General features: G+C 48.0%; 1 protein-coding gene across 1 annotated transcript in view; it reads right to left on the reverse strand.

Annotated features, from left to right (window-relative positions):
* The window catches only part of LOC142570311 (retinoic acid receptor RXR-beta-B-like), a 22,849-nt gene extending 17,035 nt beyond the window's left edge, over positions 1 to 5,814 (reverse strand). Inside the window, exon 1 of the mRNA XM_075678703.1 lies at positions 5,738 to 5,814. The gene's annotated coding sequence lies outside the window, so the exon portion shown is untranslated. The remainder of the gene's footprint in view (positions 1 to 5,737) is intronic.
* Positions 5,815 to 7,377: the final 1,563 nt, after the last annotated feature.

Raw genomic sequence — 7,377 nt, forward strand, 5'->3', positions numbered from 1 at the left:
TAATTTCCATTATCTCTTATGTTGAGTATTTATGTGATTTCATGCAAGTGACGATAAAAATAATATAATATTCGCTAAAAAGTAGAGGTAACTCACATCATATAGCGGCAATATGAACTTGCACTGAAGTAAGCTGGCACCTAATGCAGCCGACGCTCTCTTATGTTTATTGAAGAACGATAGACACTAATACGAAGCTCAATAAAAATTTATAGCAACACCAGGATCTGCGAAAGCTGTACAGAAGTGTTTTGACCGAACGTGCGCAACATTTTTCAAGTCTCAGTGTTCCGCAGCCCGACAGCTCTCTTTGCTGGAACACGTATTCGAACGTCACGGCCCGATATGATTCATGCGAGCCAGTTGACCTTTAGAGCTCCGCCGATGCGTCTGTCGGGGCGGGGGCGTTGCTGCGTTCTGCCTCCATCAGCATTCGGTCACCACGAAAGGATAATCTGCCCGCTGCGTCACGAGTAAAGAATAAACATAATCGAAATCCTCTATGTAGAGCTCTGGCACAAAGCTCGTATACGCCCTTCTGCGGAAACAGGAAATGGGCTGCGTTTCGAGGAAGGGAGACTCCGTTGCTTCGATCTCGAGGGCAGAGAGAGAGATATTTATTACGAGTTTGTAAAAGAAATAAATGCACAATTTTCGCATCTCCAGAAGGAGACGCCCGCGCTGTGCTCCCCTCACAACTGCGTGCGAATATTGAGCGCGAGGTATAGAGACAGAAGAGAGTACGTAGTTCGGCGCAAGGAAGGGCGCAAGGAGAAGCAGCGAAACGAAAAAGAGACCCTTCAGGCGTCGTAGCAGGTGCAGACCCTGTCAAGAGAAAGAGAATGAAAACGGGAATTCTCATGTCACATATCCACAATTCCATATGATCATATAGGATTATGTGGAAACACACGGGGAAATTCAATGGGATCGATATGGAATCGTGGATATGGGGCCAGCATATAGCGCCTTGTTTTTAATGGGATTAGCATTCTTTACCCACCTTTCCATCCATCCATCCATCCTTCCTTCCTTCCTTCCTTCCTTCCTTCCTTCCTTCCTTCCTTCCTTCCTTCCTTCCAACCTCTTCCGCCGATTAGTGACTCAAGTTGTCTTATAGCGGCATCACTACGTATGTGCTCGTATGTCACGATGCTTTCATGTTCGCTGCATCTTCTTCATTCAACTTACGTCATCAGACTCTCTTCGCGCCCGCCATCACGCCATCGTCGCCTTACAGTGGTCATGCGTTCGTTGTGCTACCATCGTCGTGTGTGTGTGTGTGTGTGTGTGTGTGTGTGTGTGTGTGTGTGTGTGTGTGTGTGTGTGTGTGTGTGTGTGTGTGTGTGTGTGTGTGTGTGTGTGTGTGTGTGTGTGTGTGTTATCGTTATTACTCCAGCTTCGTCATCCAACTCTCGTCATGCTGTCTCCAGCACGCAATCGTATCCATACAGTCTTCGTAATACAGTCCTCGTCAAGCCTTACACTTATCTTCATCGCATGTCGTCATTGCATTGTCGTCACACAGCCGTCGCCATCGATTCGTTGTCATGCAGTCGTCATGATGCCGTCGCGGTCATTCTAACTTCGTCTTCTCATTCTCGTCATGCCGTCGTGGTCGCGACATCGTCATCACATAGTCGTCGTCATGCCGTCGTCGTCATTATGTCGTTTTACCATCGTCGTCCCTTCAGCAATGTCGTCTCATTGTCGTCATACCGTCATCCTCATACCACCTTCTTCGTTGTACCGCCTTCTTCATGCTGTCGTCATTCAATCGTTATTATGCCTCCGTTGTCATGCCATCGTCATGCGCGTTGTGGTCAGGCAGTCGCTGCCATGCCGTCGTGGTCGTGTCATCATAGTCATTCCAGCATCGTCATACAGTTGTCGTCATACCGGCGTCATGAAGTCATCGTCGTCATACACTATTGTCATCCCATTGTCATCATGTTGTCGTCGTCGCGCTATCATCGTTATACTATCGTCATCATCTCAATATCGTCATGCCGCCTTTATCGTTTTGTCGACGTCATTCGTTCGTCGTCATTCCATTGTAGTTATTGCGTCGTCATACAGTCCTCGTCATGCGGCAAAGCTCATTGGCAACCTTGCCGAGCGTTTGCCGTAGTAAAGCGGGCCGATACTGGAGACAGTGAATGTCGCATACAGCCGAAGCAGCGGAAATCTCAGAATGGCCGCTTCATGTGGTATATAAACATGACTTCAGCAATATGATGTGTCGCTACATTGCTTGAATGCTAATTGCATTACCATCGATAGTCATCGTGATGGGTTATGCCGTTATTTTTTTTCACTTACATTCTGTTTGCCTAACTCTGACTTTAGTCCGGGGAGAGGTGTGAAGCACCAGCATTTATTTATTTATTTATTTATTTACTTACTTACTTATTTATTTATTTATTTATTTATTTATTTATTTAGACAGATAGATAGATAGATAGATAGATAGATAGATAGATAGATAGATAGATAGATAGATAGATAGATAGATAGATAGATAGATAGATAGATAGATAGATAGATAGATAGATAGATAGATAGATAGCAGAATACCCGTCAACCTGTGAACTTTATAATTCTTCAAATCCCGCGGAAGGTGAGCGGATGGCTAAGAGGGCAGATAGCATACGTCTTTCCTTTTTTAAAGCTTCCCCTACAATACGTCTTTTCAGGAAAACATGACCAGTTTAGTAACGAGAATTTAACTTATGACACAGCACACCGAGCAACAACTAACTTGGAACAGCAAATAACGCCAAAGCAACGAACTGTTTCTAGATCACAGTGAGTTTTTAAGTTGCTTAGATGTTGCCGACTTCACCTGCTTCAAGAACCTACTCGAAGCAAGTATTTCTCTTGCATTCTTTCGCCATCAGATAGATATCTGGTTGACCTCCCTGTCTTTCCTCTCTCTCTCTCTCTCTCTCTCTCTCTCTCTCTCTCTCTCTCTCTCTCTCTCTCTCTCTCTCTCTACTGGGGTATGAGCATGTGTAACGGGGAAAGCTTCCGTCGCGACCGCGGTCGCAATTCTGAACTTGTGACAAAGGCTGTAGTTGCCAGATACATGAGTGCCTCAAATTATTACTTTCACGCATCGGTCCAGTCGTTTGTCGTCCGCAACAAATGTTCTTGTAGAAAGACCTTCTTTCGTAAGCTTTTGCGAGCTCAGGGTGGTACCATTGCAGCCTTCTCACGAAGCTCGCATCACAGAGCGCTTCCGGTAGCGTAAAGTCACATATACAAGAGTTGTTTTATTTTTTTCCTATACTGTACATATTTTTCTTGACATTTTCTGTAGCAGATAGCATGCACAATTCTAATCCTTGAACAGTAACTCGGAGAGGTACATATTGCTAGCAAAATAAATCGAAATGCACAATTGAATAATTAACAAAAAACACTTATTCAGTTTAGCTAATTACTTTGCATATTGCAATTTACGAATTGTAGCCGATGAGTTGGCAAGGCAGTTGGGACCAATTCTCGGTGTAGAAAAAAAAAGGCATTTCGATTTACATTCGTCATTAATTAACTGCACGGTTACCGTGAAATCTCGCTTTGCCTCAAATGCTAAATTAGGGTATCAGAGGTATTGAGGAGGTTGAGCCCTTTTTGGATTTGAAATTATTTAAAAGCAAAGAACAAAAAAAAAAGCGTTTCTTACCCGTATAACATTCTGACCTTTTCTTTTTTTCTTTTCCGCGCCCCCAAGTGGCCCTTTCATATCATGTTCAATTTCGTGTTACATGCGGATACTTGCGCTATGTCTTGGAGCAAGGATATCAAGCGACGCATCACATTTGCGTATATTATTTGCATTTGCTGATTTGAATACGGAAGACGAGCTCAGAGAGTAACTTGTTCTCAACCATATAGGCGAGAGAGAGAGATAGTTTAATGGTAACCTGGAAACGAGAGCCAGTGGTGAAGCTGTTCAACTGCGTTCCACCTGATTTGCTGAAAGTTCGCTTCCACATCTACTTCACATGCCTAGCACAGTGTTCTTGAACAGAATTGAAACAGTCTGGGAATACCTAACGCAAAGGGAAAGAATGGCTTGGCACTGGAGAACTTCGCACGTAGTGGGAAACTTGGCAGGCGCCGTCAAGTTTCTTTTTTTTTTTTTCTTCCGGCATGAAAAGCCAGCGAAGTCATTGTTTTCGCGAGCACCAGGACGTAAACGTTGACAATGGCAAACTCGTTCTGCCTGCTGTGTCGTCAAGGTGAAAACACTTCGCGTGCCCTCTGACGTGAGCCAGCCGCAGGCCTTGTTTTCTCAACGCGGAATGAAAGCCTGCGTTGCGTGATTTGCCAAGTGCGTGATACACTGCTAGTCGCCGGTCCAGCGCTTCCTTTGTGGTCACAATCACAACGACGGCGTCTTGAAAGTAGAATATATTATAACGTCACGTGCTAACTGAGCTTGCCCAAGGCATAAAAAAAGGGCTACGGGATGTTGTGCTCGCTTCTATTTGCGACATAATGACTAAACTACGTATCAGGCTTCTATAGAGTATCTTACAAACGTTATATACAGTTCTCATTCCAATCGATTAACGACAAGACATTCATTCAAGTCCACAAATGCCGCATAGAATATCAACGACGATTCCGCATTGTGGTGGCCGGGGTGATTACTTCAAGGCTGGCTGATTGCAAATTTGATTCGTGAGATCCCTTCAGCCGTTTCATCTGGTCGGGGCTAATTTCTAGAAGAAAGCACTTGCGCTTTGCTCTCTGGAGGATCTCTGACAATCCCAGCGCTAAGTGAGATGCCACTACAACGCACGCAGGTAGCTTAACGGTACCGGTTCAGTGTCCAGTCAATGTTCCTCAAAGCGTAAAGTCTTACGTTACTCTGTTTAGCAAGTCCGTTTCAGCACACCTAGTGGCTGACTACCCGGTGACTGTGCTGTGAAAGGAAAGCTATATATTTCGGAATCGTGTCAATTTCTTTTCCTGCAACGATTACTGCACGCAGACAGAAAAATCAATGTAAGCCTCCGGTTAAAAGGGAACGTTTAGTCGCCGATGACCAGCTGTACAATCCTTCCAAGCGGTTTCATCTTTCACTAATTTTAAGAGACGGCTCACGTTTTATGATTTCTAGGAGGCGGTAACTTAAACCAAATACTTTTCGCACTTTACGTGAATGTTCTGCCACCTCTTCAACACTGTACACAAGTTACGTGCAGTTGCATGAATAGGTGAGTAAAAGTACGGACAAGAGTGCTGTTTGGCGAAATGAATTCGGCGCAAACTCTCAAGATGGAGGTAAATGTATGAAAGGGAAAGTTCGCATCCACACCCTAAAAAAAGTTTGCACCCTTTGGGTTGTATATTGTCCGCAATCGCCACCTGTTTTGCCCGCATTTCCTTTCTTTAACGCTGCGACCCCGGTACTTCCTCGTCACGAACGGCTTGCGCGTTATCAGCTTGACACAGCTTTCTCGACAGGAAAGTAGCGAGCGCCGAGTTTTCAAGAGAGGAAACGCAAGCAAGGCAGATGACGATTACTGTTTGGGGACAAGGTAAGCCCCAAAGGGTGTAAACTTTTTTTAGAGTGCACCTGCGTACAGGTCAAAAGTACGGAGGAGCGCTTTTTTAAATTTCTTTAAAAAGGCTAATGGCTACATACAGGTGGATGCTAACTTTCCCGTTCATGAAGGATGCAGTGAAAATTCAGATGAAACGGCCCGATCGCTCGGCTCACCGGCAGTCTGCGCGGACGCGGTGACGGGGGGCGCCCGGTGGTCCCGGCCTGATCTCTCTGCGGCGGCGACCGCGAGCGGCGGCGCGACCCTTCATCGGGCGCGACCGTGGCCTGGGCGCCCCCCGCGTCCTGCCCCCGGCGCCGGCATCGATCGAGCCCTTTGTGCTGGCCGCTCCCATTGGCCCGGCCTCGGGCTCGCGCTCACGGCGGCGGCCGCATCGATTGGAGCAGCGCCCGACCGCGACTCGAACCGCGGCCGCGGGGGTGGAGACCCGCGCGAAGACCATTGGAAGGGCCCGCGCCCGGGGCGGGGGTTGCGCGCGCGACCGCCGCCACCTTTTGACGCCTGAGAACGGCCGCAGGTGCGACGCCGAGCCGCTAATGCGAAGACCGTGTTCTCGCACTCCACCTCACGCACGCCGCCTCTCCTCTCCGGCCGACTCGGCCGAACAGCCCCTCGACCGACGTCGTTGACGCGGGAGGCCGAAGACGAAGAGGGCGCGAGGAAGCAGCAGCCACCCCCCACGAGCGTGTACCCACCCCCTCTCTTTATACCCGCGCCGACCAGCGGGGCGACCGATGAGCACTCCTTCGCGTCACGCGACACTCGAGTCTTCGACGCCCCTGCGGTCGCGCTAAACTGCGCGTCTTTTGTCTTTCACTTTCTATGCTGCCGCTGCTGCTGATTCTTTCCGCGAGGATATGTCTGCGCCGTTCGTCATTGTATGTACATACGCCGGTCGATGTGCACGCTGGGTCGAGATCGGTGGGTGGAGGGTGTGCAAGAAAGGCGTCGCTGCTTGCTCCCCACCGTTGTTTACTTTCTTTTTAAAATTTATTCTTCATGTTTTATTTATTTATTATTATTATTTGGTGCACGCCAATGGTTCACAGAAAACTCTTCTTAACGCCGAATTCGCACGACACGCCGCTTCCGATGACTCCCTGGCAAACTTGGTCGGTGGACCATCGGTGTTCCTATATACGGGCTTTTCAGCAACCAGGGAGATGAGCCTGTATTGATTACGCCACCGAGAAGTTACTTGATGGCTAAAAACGAGGTAGTAAGCGTAAAGGCGACGTTCCCATATAGTGCTGATCCGTGTTCTGTCTTTCTTCTTTGAGGCAGGCCCTGCTAATTCTTTGTACCTCAGATAATCAAGCGGATTTTCAAATTCCGCATGTACTGTACTGACAGTGCATAGTATTTGGATCTGACTGCTGGTACGATCTGTTGGGAACTCGGCGCTGACGCCCGTGGTTGTACCTGGGTCGCAAGCCCCAAGGGTAGCGTTGGCCTGGCGGCCTGGGGTACAACTGCAAGCATCCGAAGGTCCCGGCAAAGCATGAGTCGACTGGTAACAACGAAACAACTTGTTTATTTTAACATCGCAAAGAGTTGGCGGTCAGGTTTGACCGAAGTAGAGAGACGGGAGAGCACTTCACTCAACGGAAGAAATCGGAGCCCTCCTCTGGCGTCCGGGGGCAGCTGTTTTTATACTCTCGCAGTTGAGGGCAAGAAGGAACCCCTCAAAAGACGAGCACGTGAATGTACAATGGGCTAATGGTGACGCACACTGTCGTAGCGACGCCGTAGCACCATGTCGTGGCGCTGCGCACGATCTCGTAGCACCTGGTCG

This window comes from Dermacentor variabilis, chromosome 2 (assembly GCF_050947875.1).
Source record: "Dermacentor variabilis isolate Ectoservices chromosome 2, ASM5094787v1, whole genome shotgun sequence".
Taxonomy (NCBI): domain Eukaryota; kingdom Metazoa; phylum Arthropoda; class Arachnida; order Ixodida; family Ixodidae; genus Dermacentor; species Dermacentor variabilis.